General features: G+C 34.8%; 1 long non-coding RNA gene across 1 annotated transcript; it reads right to left on the reverse strand.

Moving 5' to 3' along the window:
* Nucleotides 1-216: 216 nt before the first annotated feature.
* LOC113953610 lies at nucleotides 217-4,274 on the reverse strand. The gene is made up of 3 exons (XR_003529941.1): nucleotides 3,804-4,274; nucleotides 1,906-1,952; nucleotides 217-404 (listed from the first exon to the last, which is right to left on the reverse strand). It is a non-coding gene; the product is annotated as an uncharacterized LOC113953610 (long non-coding RNA).
* Between the last annotated feature and the right edge of the window lie 16,782 nt (nucleotides 4,275-21,056).

The raw sequence follows: 21,056 nt of genomic DNA on the forward strand, positions 1-21,056 counted from the left end.
GTTCAGAACTCATTAACTTTTTTAATTTTACCACAAAGTATAAATCAGACATTGATTTAGAGCAGTTCTTATTTTTCACTCCTAAGCAAAACTGATGCTGAAATTTTATTATACCAGAACTATAAAAAAGCATCCCTCCCAAATTCCATACAAGTACAACTCATTAATAAATCAACTGTTTTGTTTGAAAACTCGATAGAAATTTAAAATGTTTTGGTATTTTACAAAGGAATGACCTAAACAGTCATCCAGTGTTTGCCTTGGGTTCAGCACAAAAAAGTCATGCCAGTGAGGTTCAGTCATTTCCTCAGACTGAAGTGGAATGTTGCCAAGAAGTTACATCCAAAAACTCACATTGTTGGGTGTTGTAGTTATTGTTCAACAGGGACTGCTGAGAATTGCATCTGAGGGTAGACAAAGGTGACCGTAAAAAAAATTAAGGAACTGTATTTAAATCTGGCAATAACACAGAAAGAAGTATGACTAATTTCATCCTACAACATTACCTGAAACTTCTGATTCTAAATGTCAGGTTAAAAGTTAATGTTCAAAAGCAGAGTTTTCCACTAATATTTCCCCAGACTTTCATGAACAGCACTTGAATTTCTCTGTGATTTGACATTATTTACTCCTCTTGCAATCCAGAACTTACAAATAAATAAGCAAATATTTTAAAAAAGGAGGGATAATTAATCATTTTTTTTAACTGAAAGGAAGACATAAATCTGCCTTTGATTCATAATTTGAATAAAGATTGATTGCTGTTATTTTAACTAAGTCCTTCCATTATGTCTTCACATTAGCTGCTTATGAAATTAAAAACTACAGTTATTCAGAATAATTCTTAAAAATAATATAGAATATATTGTTTGTTTAACTACCCACACTTATGCAGGTGTATTTGTGAGATTACTAATGTATGATAACTCTGGATACTTTTTTACATTAGATTGTTCTATTTTAGACTGGGTTGTGTACTCTTCTCCTTCTTTAAAGATTTCATGAGAGTCATATGTTGACCCACACTCCTTTCCCAATTTCAATATAACTGTAATTGTCAGCCCCAGGGAAGTTTGGTCTTGTAGGGTTGTCTTTGTTTGTTTGTTTATATGGGGGTAATGGTATAGAAAGGACTTATTTCTTATACTGTAATATAAAGGAAAGTTTAATAAAGCTCTGTGTTACCATTGTTTACTAAGTATTATAAGGAAAAAAATCTTTAACTTGGACCTTAAAAAGTATTCTTACTACTCTCAAGTCTACAATTTCTTTCTCCTCAGTGTTTCATGTCATGATTTCCTTGGTCCTTCAGTTTGCCAGGATGTTGGAATAATCAAAACACTCTCCGACTTTAATTCTGGTTAGTTTTATTTTTTTCACTAATAAGAAAATACCTTTTTTATAAGGATTAGTTTTTCCCCTCCATGCACAGGTAACTGCAGTCTGTAATTACCTTCCTAAAAAGAATTTCCTGATGGTTTTTTGTGTTTGGAAAAGATGTTCAAGTTTAAATAACAGTATACACCAAAAAACAAATATTAAACAAAGACCACCAAATTTTAGGATGGTTTAAGTTGCAAGGGACCTGAAAGATCATCTATTTCCATCCTCCCTGCCTTTGGCAGGGACACCTTCCACTAGACCAGGTTGTTCAAATATCGCCTTGAACACTTCCAGGTATGGGGCATCCACAACTTCTCTAGGCACCCTGTTCCAGTATAATTGATTCAAATCCTTATCTGGTTCAATGGTTATTCATCCAGATATATCTCTTATTGTAGTATGTTTTCAGTTTATAAGTTCCAAGATTTTTCACACTTTTGACTTGAACTACCCATCCAGATGATGATATTGATAAATTATGGGCAGTGGATATTTAGGAGAAAAAAAACCAGGATTACATACATGACAAGAATTTCCTCTGATGCATCTTTCTGTCAGTCATTGAAGACCTGATATGAAGGAATCACTGTCCTCAGTAGGTGTCATTAAGTCCCTATTTCAGAACCTGATTTAGTCTGTTTTAACACTTTTATTTCTTTGACTTTCTCATTTGTATCAGTATAACAAAGTAGCATTGTTTCCTATATTCAATTACTTCTTCCATTAAAAAAGAATGTCCCTTATGTACCCCAATAATGTATTTTTTTTTGATGGGGGAGAATTTGAAATAGGAAACAATATTTCCCATTCATCATCTATAAAAATTAACAAATTTTATAGACCTCTATGTAGATATTTCTCCTCTTTCTTCTACATCTTGTCAGAGCTTTGTCTCTTTCACTAAAGTAGTCTTTGAACACATACAGATATATAGTGTTATTACAATACAAATGGAAAATATTTATGCTACTACTGTTCTACATACATATCAGTTTGGAAAAACAAGTTACATTAAAAATATTTTAGATGTATTTTTTTACCTATTTCTATAAACAAATTAAATCCCATTCCAAATGAAAATTAACAATACATGAACATTAATATGCTGCTGTTTTATCAGACAAGGTTGCAATTTGTTGATCTTTCCATGATTTCAAGTTTTTCTAAGATGTCTACTGCACAGGGGAAATGTAATTTAAAAATATTTTAAAAATAAGGAGGGTCAGAGATTCTTCTAATAGTAAAAAAATGTATGTTTGAAAGGTGTATAAATTAGATGCTGGAAAAACATTTTCACTTGCTCCTTTTCTTCTAAAAAATAATTTCCTTTAAGTCCAGAATTTTCGTAGAAATATGTCAAATTTATCTATATTAGAAAAGTCTTTGTTACATTTGTCCAATAAACAAATAAGTAATATCAACATTATATATATGAATCATATTTATTGACAATAGCAAAACATGAATAAAGCAGTCAAAGAAATACATTACATTAAAAGATTTCAGTATTATCTAAGTTGGCAATTTCTAAGATTAAACTGAAAATTCATTGAAATTTTTGATAAAGAAGTTTGGAAACTGTAGAATAACAAATGTTATGAGAGGTAGCATAACTCAATTCTGACTACCTCTCTACAATTTACAAAATCTTGGTAAATATAAGCTGCAGCTGATAATATGATCCCTTTTCTTTAAAATCTCCTTGTTTGCCAGAACAGAATAATTTACAATTGAAGACAAATTGCATTAAACACTCATGAAGGGAATGAGTGTGTCAGCAAGAGCAACTCTTCCCCATGGAATTGCAATTTGGAAAAAATTTAGTACACAATGATACCAAAAAATCCCTATTTAGCTTCTTTATGTTAACAAGCAGGTTTATAATCTTTCTCTGAGGAAAATAAATATACCTCTAAATGTATAATATTGTCCAGTTGTCAAAAATGGGAAAATGGAAAGTGAAAAAAAGTCAAGATGAGTATGATAATTACAAGAAAAGTTCTATAGATTTTTATGGAAAAAGTGTATTAATATCGGTATCACAACAGGATTTACTCTGCCTATATCAAGGACAACACACTCACAGAGCAAATAGTAACCCAGGGATTCCAACTACAAGAGGAAATACAGGTTGCTATGTTACAATTCATATAGGTTTTGTAGCAGCAGATGGGCATTTTGAATGGAATTGATGCCCGTTTGGCTCTTTCACCCTGCATTTCCAGAAGTTTGAGTTATAAAGGAAACAAGCCTCAAAATAGGTTGAGCTTGTAGAACATGATTCTGAACACACTTGATCCTTCTCTCTCATCTTTAAGGTATAGATAAAATAATTTATATTTCTTATTTCTTAAAATCAAAGCCTCAACACATTCCATGTACAGCAGCATAACTCTCCTCTCTTCCTTCTGTCAACTTACTGAGCTAGAGTCCCATTGTGAGATGTGCACAACTGGACCCCTACAGCTTGTACAGACCACTTTGAAATCCATGGTTCATGCTGTGACTTTTAAAGTCCATTTCATAGCTTCCACAGAGAAGTAAATTAGTCAGCTTCCTGATCATCTTCTGTATGAGAGCATAGGAAGAAAGCGTGGTCAAAAATGGGAAGACACCGGAAAACTTACAACCACAAAGAGATGCAAACGCAGTAGTTGAAGCCACCTATCTGTAACCTTGTGCAAGTTTAGAGCTGGCTTCCTGCCAAGTCTCCGAAACTCAACAACAGAGTCTGTTTCCCAAGGAGAGAAGAAAAAAAAAAAAAGAAAAACCAAACAGCCAAAGCTATAGCAAAAATATATATTTTACATATAAAACAGATATATACAGTGAGAATACTATATACCTATAACCCCAGAAACCCCAAATAGCTTCCTAATAGGGAAGACGGGAAGGGAGAACGATAAAAAAGACAAAAAAAGGATGAAAAGGGACAGAAGCAAAACAGGTATGGACAATCTAAATATCTGGTAAACCAGCAAAATAAAGAACTGGTAAAATCTCACCACTTCCCTTCAGAGAAGTAGGATGGCTGAACATGGCCCAGCACCCTCCCCTCACACGTGGCAGACAAAAGCAGTCACTGCAGGCCTCCAGATAAGCAAGACCGAGACAGGGACCCACCGTTCTCAAACCTCACCGGAAAGGAAGAGAGAGAGCTCTCTTATCTATGCCTTATTTATACCCCAGATTACGTAAATGAATAGCATGGAATACTTCCTGGGTCACCTTCCTAGTTCCTTCCTGGTTACAAGCTGGTCTCCAGGAAGGCCTAGGGTGAAAACTATCACAAACCTGCATTTAAATAACGAGGTATATATCAATTTGACTATGGTACTTCAAAAATTCATATTTTCAGGTTACATGTAAACTTCTACAGCATTCAACATCAGCTAAAGTTGATTGACTTGGTCTGGTTTGACTAATGCAGGAGAGATATTTACGAGACTCAAGAGACATATAGCTTTGGGAAGAAATAAAAATACGGTCTTTCACAAAGAATCGAAACAAGAGTAGGAAGAAAATGGTGTAGTATTCCTGTTCTTTGGAGTCATATTGTGACATACCTACCTTCTCTGTGAATGCAACTGTCTGATCTGTCCAGCCTGAGGTGTTGGCATTATGAAATGGGCTTCAAATATATACAACCATATGCACAACACTAGATGTGTTACATCTCCATAATAGAGATTTGAAATTTGTGTTCTGGGAGGCTGGGCAGAGGACAACAATTTGGTTGATATTACCAATAATACTCTCTTACTAACACTATTGCATTTTTTTTTTCATATAATAGCACAACATTTAAAAAATTCTATTCAGAACAGATACCTTCCTGAATATCTCCCTTATGATGCTGGACCAAGACACCCTAGCAGCAGTCATAAAACCCTATGCAATATCATTGCCTTCCAAATACTTTAAAGTCTTAAAGCTGGCAGACCCAGTGCTCATAGGCGTTCTGTCTGTTCCCTTTCTGCCTCTCCTATTACTTGTTACTGCCTTTCATCTTGTGTGCTTCCCTCATCACTATCTGAAATGAATCTGAATCTTGATTTTAATTCTTTTGTAACCCCTTTTTACTACTCTGACAGCCAAAAGACACTTTTTTACTGGCTTAAACTGCAACTGCTGCTAGGAGGATAATGGTTGTGTTAAAAGGACACTGCTAACTCAAAGACTGATTGGGAAATTGCCCTACCAATTGATGAGCAATTGCGAACCACACTGAAGTTCTTCTAAGCTCTAGCAGGAAGCATGATAGTCCTTGATTTTCCATGGTTTGGGGAATTTAATGACTCTTGTTGGTTTTCTTGGTCAATTTCATTCAAAGAATTGTGCAGGATTGACCCCATCTGATGAATTAGACCAGACTCACCTAAAAGCATAACTCCAAGTCATATTTCAGAAAGACATGAATATATTTTGCCATCACTGTGAACTTCCCAGGAGTCATATAGAAAAGGTGGCATACTGAGACAGTGTGTTCTGCAGATCTTGAATCAGGACTGGTCAGCTTAAGCCTAACACGGAGTTTCTAATGTTCATGTAAAGTACCACAGTCTCTTAGTTTTGTCTGTTTCATACAGGGTGAGGTGAAAAAATCTGGTACGCAATTTAAAGCAGGATGTGAACAGGGTGACTCGAAAAGGATTTTACCTCAAAACATAAAATGCTGTCTCAAATCTCAACTCCACTTAATTGCTATACAAATCCTCAAGAAGCAAAATTCGTAGATGTTTTGCTAAAAAAAATTTGCCCTAGGAGACCAGAATTTGCTTCAGAGCAAATACCTGCTAGTGTTTTGATCCACTTACAGGACATCTTCTTTCTTTGGCCTAAATGTAGAAGATATTTAATCCAAGTCATATTCTACAATTTCCCTCTCTTGAGGTTTATGTTTGACCAGCAGTCCTTTGATCAGAACTGGTATTAATCTTAAGGACAAGGATGTCTGCAAAGTACAGGTAAATCAATTAAGGTCAAACACAGCTGTAAATACAAATATCAATGCCCATTTTTATATACCCAATGTTTACACTATACTGAGAAAGCAAAGATGACTAGAGGGGATTCACATCCTCTCACTGGTTGATCAGTTGTGATACCCAGTAACCATTTGGCAAAAAATATGAGTTATTATCCCAGAGAGACAACCTACATAGTGTAGATTTCCTCTTTTCCTTGATGGGTCTGCATGGAGCAGTGGGGTCTAAACAAGTTTTGCAGAAGTGTTGATGCATTGTTTTTTACATAAGCATCTAGTTTGGCAGAAGTGCATTGATGATCTTCAAACTAATAACTAGAACCGAGCCAAGCAAGTACCCTCTTTTGTTCCTGGCCCTTAGCAGATGACTGTATTACTGATCTCAAGAATTAATTACTATAATTAACTATTATTAATAATATAATATTATAATAATTAATTATTATAATAATTAAGTTTATAATAAATATATTAATATTATAATAATATCATAATGATTATAATAATTATAATAATATTAATATTATTATACTTATAATAATAATAATAAATATTATAGTACATTATTAAGTGTTATTCCACTGTGTTTCCTTTCTCCCTGGTACAATATTTATAGTATCACTATCTTGGCAAAGTAGGTTGCCTATTCTGTCATGCAGTGGCACAGCACTTGTTTCATAGATAAAAGCAGGGAATTCAAGAGTTCTTAAACAGGGAAAATAGAGATTTTTTTTTCCTTAAGCCTATCTAGCCAAATCACTGTTGATAAAAGGCAAAGAAGTTCTTTTTTATTTTAGAAGAACTAAAAAGAAGTTATTTTCACTTGTAGAAAAAAACAGTGAAGAGAGATTTTCATAAACAACAGTTTTAGAGAGAAATGCCTAATTCCTAGTATTCCACTTTTCAAACCAGATCGCAATTGCAGCAAAAGCTTTTCCAGTTAATTCTGACACACAGCAATCATTCCAGAAATTAATGGTAATAATAAGTTTGTGGAAACCCCACAAACCACTGCAAGAGCTGGAAATCAATTTTTTTTTTTAATAGTCACTAGAAAATAATTGCTTACAGTGGACTTTCCTAGGTACCATCTAGAAGGAATAAGCTAATTTTACAAAGTTGTATTTACGTTTAATAATACAAGATAATGCTCAAACAGCAATATAAAATGAAACACAATTACAACTGTGGTCTTTCAAATAGATGCCAAAAAGCTATTCAATAGTATCAAATGAAATAATTTCTTTCATTTTTTAGAAATAATTGGACTTGATTCACAGAGTATACATTTCATACTGGATAAAAACTTCTTTCTTACTATGTGTTTACAGCAGTATTTAAATGATCAGTAATAATAATTTCGATTGCCTTTAATTTTCGTACAGTTTGCCTTTTGAACTGACATTGATTTTCTGGATACTACTGATGTACTTTATCACCATTACTTTTTAATCTACTACAAGTACACAGGCACATTCAGTGTGCTGTCAAATTTTAATAGTTTTATAATATCCAGATAGACACTGCCTCAGGAGGAGGTTTGAAATACATGTTTGAAAGAAAATATATTTTGACAAATCTTTCTTGACATCCCAGTCAGTCTTGACAAACATTGTTATCAAGGATAAGTAGAGAGGAGAAAGTCCCATTCACAACTCCAAGTAATCCCTATAGGAAGCCACCCACAAAAAGAAGATACATTCTCTTTAAATTCATAACCTTGTTAATCAAAATCCATTGACATATTTATATTGAATTTAAATGAGGCATTCATTTCAGTAATTAAAAATGGATAACAAAATTACTAATTTGGCACCAAATTGATAAAAATTTGTGGTCATTTACAAAGGTTGACTGAAAGGTCAGGAAGATAATTAGTGTTCTCCTCTATCCTTTGAGTAGCAGGGAACAATAACGGAAGAAACAGAAATGCTTAGCAAATCAATGCCTGTCTCTGTGCCTGGTGTCACCAGCAGAATTTTGTGGGTTTTGGTCACTGATGGAATACAGGACACTAAGCCTGCTGACAACAGAAAGGGTGCACCAAGGATAAAGGACCTTTGCACAGGAACTAGGGTTCATTGAAAGGGTTTTTAACTAGATTTGAAGTAGGAAAGGGGTAAAAGCAGGCTCGTTAAAGAAAAATCAGTGTTTGAGAGATGGTATACTAATGAGGTGCTTCAGGCTGCTCCATGATGTGCTGAGAACATTTGAAAAAACAAGAGAAGCTAGAAATTTTGTTTCAGTCCTACAGCTATAGCACCATTGGCATAAGCAAAACCTGCTGACATGAGTCCTATGGTTTGCCATGAGGGATGATTGCAGGCTCTTCAGGAGGAATTGGCAGGGCAGATAAGGCATGGGGAACGTGGATTTGGCAGTGCTAAATTAATGATTGGATTAGATGGTCTTAGAGATCTTTTGCAATTTAAACAGTTCTGACTCTAAAATGCTGAAAGACCTCAAGGGCATGTCTTGGAGGCAACACCTGAGTCTATTTGGCTTGTTCAGCTTGGAGAAGGTGGCTCAGAGGTGACCTCATCCCAGTTTACAACTTCCTCAGCGGAGTCAGTGGCTGGGGAAGTGCTGATCTCTCTCACAAGGAAACACAAGGAAATGGAATGAAGCTGTGAGAGGAAGTTCGGACTTGACATTAGAAAGGGTTCTTCACCGACAAGGTCGTCAGTCAGTGGAACAGGCTCTCCCAGTGAAGAGGATACAACACAAAACTTGTGAGTTCCACTAGTGTCTGGACGATACTCTTAGTCATATTGTTTAGGTTTAGGCAGTCCTAAAGTCCAGCTAAGGAGCTGAATTCAATGATCCTTACAGGTCCCTTCCATCTTGACATTCTATGATTCTATGTTATCAGGTACTTTTACAAACAAAAAAATAGTCTAAATGGAGACATGTTTGCAGCACAATGCTTATAATATTAATGTTATGTGAGTTATATTGCTAATCATAGGAGAATAGTGCAGAAGAACTATCTCATAATCGTCATGAATAGTTCATTAACTGATAATAGGTATCCTCAGAAACATTTTACCCTGTATTAATATATATTGATGCCTTACAATGATGCGTTAAGAACATTTATGAATTTATCTTGAAAAACAGCATAGCTCATGAAAATTTAATCAGCTATTCTTCTAAATGTTGGGGTTTTTTGGAATACAGGTTCAGTTCTGGTCACCTCATAATAAAAAAATAATTAAGCATAACAGAAAAAGATATGGCTCCAAGGGGAAAATGAGAATAGTGGAGGCTTCTTATTAGAAAAGAACTTAATAAGACTGGGATAACCTATGTAGTCAATCAGAAGAAGTGGTAAAAGAAGGAATATAAGTAAAGTGTAGAAAATAAAAAAGATAGAGAATACATAGACGTCAGCTTACCTGAGACACAGAGAACAAAATTAAATTAATGACGTTCTTCTTAATCAATCAAAGGAAGTATAATTGGTGCACTCCAGTTAAAAATAACGAGTACTTAATGATATGTACTTAATAATAATAAGTACTTAATAATATTCTAGTTAGCAATAATAAGTAATTCACATACAACAACTCCATAACTTGAACAACATGTTATCTTTATTTTGTATGCAGAGTTAGTAGAGCTACTTTGACTAATCAAAGAGGTAATTGAAGCCTTAGCAAAAAGAAGAATTCCAGAAAATAGTTTAGTAAAGCTACTCCTGCATTTCACTTCCTTTAAAGCATGGGTGATTATGCTTCATATGTTTGGATGCACGTGTGTAGTCCTTTTTATTCTCAGTAAAATTTGTTGAATTTAAGAGTTTCTGTAGTAGGTTGGCCAGATGCCAGGCTGGATGCCAGGCACCCACCAAAGCTGCTCAGTTGGACAGGGGAGAGAAAATATAACAAAAGGATCATGTGTTGAGAAAAGGACAGGGAGAGATCACTCACTGATTATTGTCACAGGTAAAACAGACTCAACTTGGGGATATTGATTGAATTTACTAACAATCAGAATCAGAGCTGGATAATGAGAAGTAAAACAAATCTTAAAAACACCTTCTCCCCACCTTCTTCCTCCTTCTCAGGCTCTACCTTTTCACTACCAGTGGCTCATGTAGATGGGGAATGGGGGTTTACAATCAGTTCATCACAGATTGCTCCTGCCACTGCTGAAGGAGAGGAGTCCTTCCCCCATTCCAGCGTGGGGCCCCTCCCACAGGAGACAGTTCTCCATGAACTTCTCTAGTATGAGTCCTTCCTGCAGGGTACAGTTCTTCACAACCTGCTCCAGCATGATTCCCTTTCCACAGAGTGGAACAGGCTGCTACAGCACAAGTGCCCTACAAGGTCACAAGTCCTACCAGGAAACCTGATCCAGTGTAGGCTGGATCCATGGGTCTGCAGGTCCCTGCCAGGAGTCTGTTGCAACACAGGCTTCCCACAGCATCACAGTCTTCTTTCAGGCATCCACCTGCTCCAGCGTGGGGTCCTTCTTGGGCTGCAGAGAGATCTCTGCACTCCCATCTCATGAACCTCCATGGGCTGCAGGGGCACAGCTACCTCACCATGGTCTGCACCACATGCTCTGGAACATGGAGAAGCTCCTCCCCCTGCTTCTTCTCTGACCTTGGTGTCTGCAGAGTTTTTGCTCTCACATATTCTCGCTCTTCTCTAAGCACATCACGTCTGCACATCAACTTTTTTTTCCTTCTTAAATATATGTGATATTATTATAATACAGAAAAATTCAATCGTTTTGTAGACTTGATAGCTTACAAATTTTCTGAAATTTCTGTATCCTTAGTTTCTTCCACTGCTGAATTTTTTTAGCAACATATGACAAGGTAGTGTGAGAAAAGAAATAAGATATTGCTTCAGCCATAAGACCTCATGGACACGAGGGAAGTTAATCCACATTCATTGTTTGAGTGCAAAGAATTGCTAGGGCCAATAGGAAAGTTGATACTGAAAACCTGCCCCAAATAAGGAAGGACAGAGGCGGGGAGGTTAAAGGGCAGTTCAAGTAAGGTAGGCAACTGGGAAAGGATGTAGGTTCTTGAGTATGTAGACAGTGGGAAAAGGGACAGGAGCCCCACTGGTCAGGGAAGGGTCATCCATTTTGAGGAGAGATGTGCCTCCTCAGTGAGATTCAGCTGACTCACTTCTATCAATAGTTTTGCTTCGATGACTTTATCATCTCTCAATTTCATCAATAAGTGAGTAGTTGTACCAATTTAGTAAAATTCTTCAGTAATTGTCATAAAGCTGGAGACAAAATCACAGTTATTCATTAGCAATTTATATATTAAACAAATACGCATTTTCTGGTTTATTTTGGAAAAAATAGCATAGCCAGATAATACTTTTTTAGAAATAGAGCATGCACTATTTCTTGTCACAGTTTTCTGGCCAAATACCCAGCTCTGTTGAACTGACCCAGCTTTCTGTAAAAGGAACGGCTCACTGAATTTATACTAACTATGATGCTTCTTGTATGTTCTTCATTAGCTCTACAATTGCTTCTGACTGTTCATATGCAATAAAAAAAACCTTTTGGTAAGATGTTTGTTTGAAATACTTAATCAGGAGGCTTCTGGTCTTCATATTCCTAAATCTATTTTTTCATTATCAGCCACAGGATACTGCCCTGAAAAAGTGAAGAAGAAAAAATTAAAATAAATATTGTCTTAGCAGCAAAAAACATTAATAGCCCTGGGGATTAAATAAATATATTCAGTAACCTGGAGCATACAGATGAGTTTTATATATTTAGGGATGCAGATGATCAATAACAGAAAGTAAGGGAAGTGAGTGATTCTCGTGTCATTTTCACTTCTATCTAAACCTAACGTGAATTCTGCATTTTTGCCAGTGCAAAATTCACATTTTGCTTGCACAACCTGTTTGTATATCTCTACACATGGGATACAAATACCCTAATAACTAATTTCTGTTAACAGGTCATTCATTTTAATCTATGAAAATAGAACTAAGCAGGATTTCCTCCCAAGATAACAACGTTTTCCATTATCTGACTAAATATATTGGTAAAATCTTGACAATTTCTACAGGTTAACTAAAAGAAGATGGGGAGAAGATGAGGTGATCTGACTTATAAAATTATATGTTCATAAATTTTTTTATACTAATTTTCAGAACCTACAAAATAATTAAATTTTGTTTGTTTTATTTTATCAAGTAAATTTTAGTTTACTGGAATAAAAAAAAAGGAAAACTAACTCATAAACAAACTCTTCACATGCCTGTCAAAAGGTCTTTTGAATAATTTATTCATTGTGAAATATCCCGTGATACGTAGTTATGATTTCAGTGAATTGTCATTTTAATGAAATACTTTTCAGATATTCTTCAATCCGTTCTGGATTTTAGATCTCTTTGTTATTTGAAGTAAATTTCAGTGCTCTTTTCTGCAACATCTCTCTTTGAATCTCTTTATCAATTATTTTGTGTTTTAAATCTAGTTTCTAATGCTCGTAATATAAACATGCTGTTTGCTTTTGATGGCAGATGGGACTTTGTACTTGTTTATTCATTTTCAGATATATGTTCTAAAAATAAATAGGGTAAATTTCTACCTAAAGTACTGCACTCTATTTACTTTCATCAATGTCCTTTCTTTCTGAAAATATAAGGGGAGAGACTTTGCTGAACTGGAAAAATATTTTTTTTTCATTTTATTTCTTGACAATACGAAAAATTGAAATCAGTGTAGTTCTTTCTTCTTGCCTGTAATTTTACTTGAAAAAGTAAGTAGTACAACTCAGACTATTCATTCCATACTGCCATTCAACAGACCTTCTGATCTTATTTTCTTCAAGTTGCTAATACTCTTTAACTTAAAAGTGGGTCCTAAAGAAAAACTAAAAATTCTTCAAGTCACTTAAGAAAGGGTTGTTTTTTTTAATTTAAGTGATATTTTAGCATTTTAATTTTTCTCACACAAATGACAAACAAAATGCGTAGCGCTTTCAGGAAATGAAATTCAAGCTTTCATATATGAAATGTCCCAATAAAAGACACAATCTTCATTAACAGTTTATCAAATAGACTGTCAGAAATTTCATTTCCAGTAATTCACAGTAAAATTTCTGTGAATAATTTTATTCACAGAGAATTTTCTTAAGTCATTTTTAATTACTTCTTCTATTCCACTTTAACTAGAATTTATTTGTTCTCCAATCACCTGTAGTCTGCCTTGATTCACCAGTGGAAGTGTGTTATACATCATGTATTTTGAATTGTGTTTTCACATTCCAGCTTTACCCCCACCTTCTCATCTGCTCTTTTTTGTCTTCTCTGTGTCTCATTAGTCTGTCTAGTTCTTTATATACAACATTCATTCCAACTCAGGTCTCCTTATTTCCTTGTAAACCCCACCAAAATCCATAATTCCAACATGGTAATGATTACTTACCAAATTTTGAATGTCAGTTTTATGAACATTGAAGGTTACTTTTTTTTCCTACTGTAATTATAATGCAATTGCTGCAGCACTATATGGAAACGACCATCCTCTACAGCTGTCACGACATGACTACTTCAAAACCAATATTTTTTTTGTCAGGCCTAGTTCTCTTATTTAATGAATGAGAATATGTGGGACACATCACATCTCTGAGTATGTGGATGTCTTTGTATTCTACTAGCAATAGTAGACCAAAACCTTATGGGTCCTGTTAAAAATCCATGTAATATTAATCTACTGTAAAATTCCTGGAATTTAATTGCATCACCTGAGAAGTTAAGTTAGAGTTGGGTAGAACACTTTCTTTTCAGAAAATAACTAGTTCAGTAACTCACAAACGGAGCAGTTTTTCTTTAACCTCCAGGGAAATATGAATTAATAAAAATCTACCCTTTCCATGAATGTCACTATCAAAATTCATACAGAATATTTTCCTTTAACAAAGAGCCAACAAAACTGTTGTTGGTTAATAATTTAAACTTTTGCCATAAAAATTAAAAAGAAGACATAATTAGGAAGAGGTTTCCTATTATTCAGTGATCATATAACAATAAAGGACATGATCTCCCTAGGAGTAAAATTAATGGTTACAATATCCAATCTTTGGATAAAATATTCTACTATAATTAATGTCGGTAAAATCTCTTAGTTTTGTAAAAAACACCACTGAATATTTGTGCCAATTAAAATTTCTATAGTGAGCTAAATACTTTACATCTGTCATGGGGAAAACCTTTTCTTTTCTATATATTTTTTTATAAATTTTCCCGTATTTTCATGAACTTATCCATGCATATGTGCATATTCTGTCAAACTTATAAATCAGTGACTGGGGCATCTATCATGCAGTGAAGTAAAAAAGAAAATGGAAGAATGAGCTATTTTTATATCCATGTGTTGTTTAGATGGCTCACATATTTTGTGTGTTGAGTTTTTATATAAAGGGGAAAACCATTCCTAACAAATATTCATGAGTTAATCTGCGTTGCTACCCTCTCTATTAAAGTGACCCCTGCCAAAGGTTTTACAGACAAAGTCTCAAAATAGAAATGTGCTAGAGGGACAAGATATCATAGAGAGGGGCCTTGAAAGGGTTGAGGAGTGGGGCCATGAGAACATTGTAAAGTTCAACAAGGCCAAGTGAAAGGTCCTGTGTCTGGGTTGGGTCCATACTTGGTGTAAATATAGACTGGGAGATTAATAGATTGAGATAAAACTCTACAGATAAGGACTTGGGGGTGTTGGTGGATGAAAACTTACATGTGTACTCACATACCAGAAAGTATGTCCAAGAAAGGGCAAGACTATCAGGTCAAGGGAGATGATTCTGCCTCTCTACTATGCACTAGATAGATGGATGGATAGATAGATAGATAGATAGATAGATAGATAGATAGATAGATAGATAGATGAAGATTTTTTATACCATGATAAATAGTGATAGGACAAAGAGCAATGGTTTTAAATTAAGAGAAGTTCAATCTACATTAAATATAAAGAAGAAATTCTTTACTGCGTGGGTGGTGAGATCCTGGAATAGGTTGACTGGAAAAGCTGTGGGTACCCATTACTGGCAGTGATCAAGATCAGGTTGGGTGGGGTTTTGAGCAACCAGGTCTAGTGAGAGATGCCTCTGTCTATGGCAGGTGGGTAGGACTGGGTGAACTTCGAAGGTGTTTTCCAAGCCAAACCATTCTATGATCCTATGATCATGCTTTGAAGCATACTTTTTTTCTGCAGCTAGGAAGTAAATACCAGTTTTCTCCACCATTGTTCTGGATATATGAAAATACTGAAAACATTGATGTCACAGCACCATTTCTAGTATTACTGACAAATTAAGGCACTCTACAATCTACTTGTTTAGAGAAATCAATATATGCATATATATACAAACATACAAACTATTTTCTTATCATAGTATATTGCTGTGCCAGTACTTTTCATCTTTCATTTTTTCATAATATATAAATAAAACCAGATAAAACTACATATATATATATATATATATAGTTAAATATATATTGATATTTTAAAATTTTTGTATTTTGGTAATACATAGGGAAAAGTTATAAATTTCAAAGTTTATTTTGGGTGAACCAATATGATATTTATTGAAACAGATCACTAAACAATGTATATTATTTAACTGCTGGGGGGCAAAAAGGTTATTTTTCAGAAAAATATCAATCAGAACTTCTCTGAGGTATAAGAGTTTGGTTTTATTATTTTTAGTATTTCCTTGTGAATTGTTTTGGGATTTTTTATTCTGTATGTTAAGAGAAAAGTCTCGTGTAATCAATCTTTTGATATGGTACTTCATCTATTTTTAGAGTTTACAAAGAACATTTAAGAATATACATCAGTTAGGACACACTCTATTGAATAAGCCAGGTAAGTATGTGCTTTAATCGCAATAATTTCAACAAACTCAGGCATATGGTTAAAATAAGAATAAAGTTAGATCAAGCAGAAAATACGGAAACTGGTCTGCTAGATGCAACAAAGCCTACTGTTAGAGCCCTAGCATTGGAAAATGTTTTCTGATTCAATGACAGAATCTGTAACCCTGAATCATCTGGGCACTAGAAAAATTACACATCTCAGAATAAAATTAAACTATGAACAAAAAAATCTCAGAAAATATTAGATTTATACGTTGGCTAAAGCTAGTCAATAGAAATGTCTCTGAAACTTTGTTCCTTTCATAAATTTAAAGTTTTTCTTCAAGACTTCTGTGTAGACTGCCTTTTCAACATCTGGGGCCAGGAAGCTGTACTTTGGCATAGGGAGAGATTAGTTCTTAAAAAGAGCTACACAATTGTATTTTTTTTTCTTGAAAATTACAAACCTTCTTGGGTTTGCCTATTTTCCTTTATAGTATTATGCTCTAGTGTACTCTAGTATAGTACAGATCTATGCAATTGACTTCTCTGTTTCAAGTAACTCAAACCCTCATTGTCAGTCTCCTCAAGCACCCTGTATACCAAACTATTTGAAGAACTTTCAAGTAGAATGCAATACTGTGTTTTATGTGTAATCTGACCTTTCCAATGCTCCCTAGGCCTTTCCAGAACAATAACTCTATTAGTCAAAGAGGTTTGAAATTATTCTGCCCTTCTATTCTGCCCTTGTGAGACCACACCAGGAGTATGATGTCTGGACCTGAGGCACCCAGTACAAGAAAGATGTGGTTTAGATTAGACCTTAGGTAGAAATTCTTTACTGTGGGCATGGTGAGACAGAGGAACAGGTCACCCTGAGAGGCTGTGGGTGCCCCATCCCTGGAGGTTTTCAAGATCAGGTTGGACAGGACTCTGTCCATAGACAGGTTCCCTGCCCAGGGTAGAGGGATTGAAACTAGATGAACTTTAAGCTTCTTTCCTTATATTCCAGCATATTCTATGATTCTTTGAAGTACCCAAATCCCAAACAGGGTGAAAAATTAATGGCGTGCTAAGGTGTAACTATGAGCAGACTACCTTGGTAGCACTGAGGTTGGATGCCTTTGATTTAGGCAGGAGACGAGAGGAAATGTCTTAATAACAATTGTGTCTTTGGGCATCACTATTTTTTCTAAGTCTTACTTTACTGGGTTGAGCTTGGGATATTATTCCTTACTCATATACAGAGTAGAGCAGAGCTAGGTTATATGCAGAGCACCTTACGTCTCAAACATACATGTCTTATTGTAAGGGGACATGAGCATTATCCCAGAATCTTTCTCTAACAATGATTATACTCTCTAAATCTGTAGTGACATATTCACTGGTGCAGCATATTTCACAGAAAAACATTTAAAGCTATTCTTCAGTTTAACAAAGAGAGATTAGGTAATTATTTCAGAAGAATAAATACCTGGTATTTATTCTAAAAAAAGTGGTAGTGGTTCAATATTACTCTTTGTGACCTGAACATAATTTCTTAGGGCAAACAACCAAATATAAACAGTTAAATATATGTTTGTTTTGGTTTTTCCTACAACACTTTCCGTTTACAGAAAAGCACATTAACCTATAAATATCATTATTGGGTACTAAGCATCCAACTGACAGAAAAGGTTTAAATTTGGTCAGAAAAAGAAAAATCAGGAAAACCAAAACTTTAAATGAATGACTGCGTTCAGACGTTTGTTTCAGTCAGGATTTAAGCAATATCTCTTCAGCTACCCCACTTTAAGAGTCGCATAATCCTTAAAGTAGCATTGCTCCTGAATGAGGCCTGAGTTAGTACTCAGTTCACATGTTCAATTAAGAGTCGCAAGCAGTGTCTCTATTCACAAATACGCTTGAAAAATCTGTGTAGGAGAGCAATCATAGAGTTTTTTGTGCAACTGTTGCTGCATAAAGACTTATTCTTTCTCTATGTCTTTCATCAAGGTTCACTTTTCTACAATCTGTTTCTGTTCATGCACAAGCATAATTATTAACCTAAAATTCATATTTTCCCAAATACCATATACCATAAGGATGAGAATTTATTTTTTTTTTCACCTCTAATGTTTTGCAGTGCTAAACAACTTATCACTAACACTTAAGTCCCTACATCCTTATTCAAATAATTTCAATTTTCAGAGGTGATTAATAAGGATTCCTAGGATGAATAAAAAATTCAGAATGGAGATTTCAGAGATTTGCTTGTTTCTTGGCCAAGGTATTATAAAGGAATTTCATCCTTAGAGTAGACAGTAGCAGTTACGGCTGAAGGTTCAGAGAATAATGGAGAGCCATGTGGAGGGTGTCAAGAGCAGTTCCCGATGAACATTGAAAAAATGAAGTTAGGCATCCCCCTCCTATTAATTTTCATTTTGAAGGAAAAATAATCCATAGATTCCAAGTCATTTAGGCATTGCAACATCTAAATACATTTAAATAGTAATTTCTAATGTCATAGCCACGTTATTTCAGAGGTTAAGTGCAATTATATTCAACCATAAACCCAAAGGGTTTCAGAAAAAAAGATTTCATAAATGTGCTCTTATGTCAGTTGTTTTCTTTTCCTGTGTGGTGACTATCGGTTGAGTAAGAGTTGTTTAAGGATGACAAATCTGGCTGGACAGGTACCCAGCTGAATATTTTCTAAACATAATTTCTGGAGCACTAAAGAATATTAACAAGCTTCTAAGTACTATTTGTATAGTCTGAGCAAGAAGTATTTGATCAATTTTTTTTTGTTAGATTGTCTGTTTTCGATTGTCTGTTTTCAATTGTAAAATTATATCATTCTGCAAAAAATATGTAAGATTAGAAGCTTCTTACGTGCTTCTGCAGTGCTTAGCACAGCTTAGGTCTTGTATAATTTGCATACTAAATTAAAGAAAACTAATTCTTATCAAGAATAGTACTAATAATATTGTTATTGGCGAACTAGATTTGCGTGGTCCTGTCCTGATACTGAAACATTCTAAGAGCTGCTTAACTTGACAAGAATCCTGCTGTCTTTCATTCTTACCTGCTAAGAGCCAACTTTAAATGCAAAATTTAAATAGTTTAGATGATTTTCGTGTATTTCTGTTGATTTTCAGCTCAAAGGTCATAAAGGAGCTATAGCTTTCCCCTGTGAAATTGTATTTATTTGCACTGGGAAACCTATCATGAGTGCATCATACAGGTATTCAAACATCAGTTTAAACTCACAGAATCACAGAATATGCTGAGTTCGAAGGGGCCCACAAGTATCATAGGGTCCAGCCCTCAGCCCTGTACAGGACCATCCCCAAGAGTCACACTATGTGCCTGAGAGTAAGTTAAACCACTCTTTTGCTGTGGAGGGTTCTATACAAGTTCGTCTGCTTTCACGAATGTATCCCAAAGGAAACTTTACTTCTTAATGTATTATACAAATCTAAGGAAGATCTAGCAGTTTCCCAAAATATTTCTAAAAACAAACCACATGCAACAGGGGGGGATCTGAGGCTAATTGATCATTTTTATTAGTTCATGAAAATAGATGATTTTACAGTTTCCACATGTGACTAACATAACAATCTTTTTTTCCTACTCATTAGACTGAGAAATATTTATTATTTAACCCGATTCAAAAGTTAATTAAGGCTTAACTTCTCTGTGTTACATTTTATATTGGCCAGACACTGTGTAAAGCCATAGCACCATGATTTAGGAACATCCATACCTGCTTAAGTTCACACATCTTTCCAACTGAGCATCTCCTATCATTTAATTGAGCTGGAATTAAATGAATAAGCAAGTCCTAAGTAAAAATTATAAGCAGTACTTATAACATAAAATGGTTCATTAATCTACTGTATAGCACAGCTGTATAACTAGGTGACAGAAGAGAATCAAGCAGGATTCATAAGAAAAGCAATAGAGTGCAGCTACATTATCATTATGCAGCTGTGTAAATTGTGGTTCACCAACACCTTGATTATGGAATGCGGTTTTGTCTTCCTAATTTCAAAAAAGGATAGATAAAGTAGCCCTGAAAAGCTTCTTTTTTCTAGGTAATAAGTTTGATAAAACTTGCAAATAAGCTCAGAGTTTTCCTTCTGAAAAAAAAAGACTTCTGAGAGGTCTAAAAGCACAGATTTACAAAATATAATCAGTACATTTAGGTTCAGGGAATACCATGGTATTTCCATCCATGACAACTGGTTACCATGAAGCAGAACTAAAAAGATATAAATTCACAGAGACAGAAAGAAGTAGTTATTAATTGAGAGGTATATGATTATCCACATTCCTTACTAAAGGAAAAAATAGCAGGTGTGCTTCACCACTTTTATTTTGCTCTTAGCATGTATTTAGGGCACCATGTTGGGTAGACACTTGATGCGACCATCTGTGCAGTCATCTATCCAGTGTCTCTCTTCTTATCCATTTAATGATTTAGGCACTGAGACAGAGTAAATGAAGTGGGAAGGAACTCTTTAATTGTGTGACTACCTACACTCTTATCTTATGGGAAATTTTGTCAAAAGTCTTTTTCTTCTTTGGAATACCCTCAACATCCAAATAATTATTGAATACTACCAAATGCTATAAACTTGAACTACTTCATGTACCTGCTACATAAATTTGGTTGTCACTATTTTAACAAGTATCAGTCCTGCTATCCCTCTTCCTTTCCTTTCCATTTTTTTATTCTTTGCAGAGCACTAGCAATGTCAACACTTGACATTTTAAATCTGCAATTGCCAGTCCACAGACTGGTACAGATGACTGAGCCGCTTTCAGAAGCTGTCCTACCATATCCA

This window comes from Corapipo altera, unplaced genomic scaffold, assembly GCF_003945725.1.
Source record: "Corapipo altera isolate COAL_440 unplaced genomic scaffold, ASM394572v1 61281, whole genome shotgun sequence".
In the NCBI taxonomy this organism is placed as follows: Eukaryota; Metazoa; Chordata; class Aves; order Passeriformes; family Pipridae; genus Corapipo; species Corapipo altera.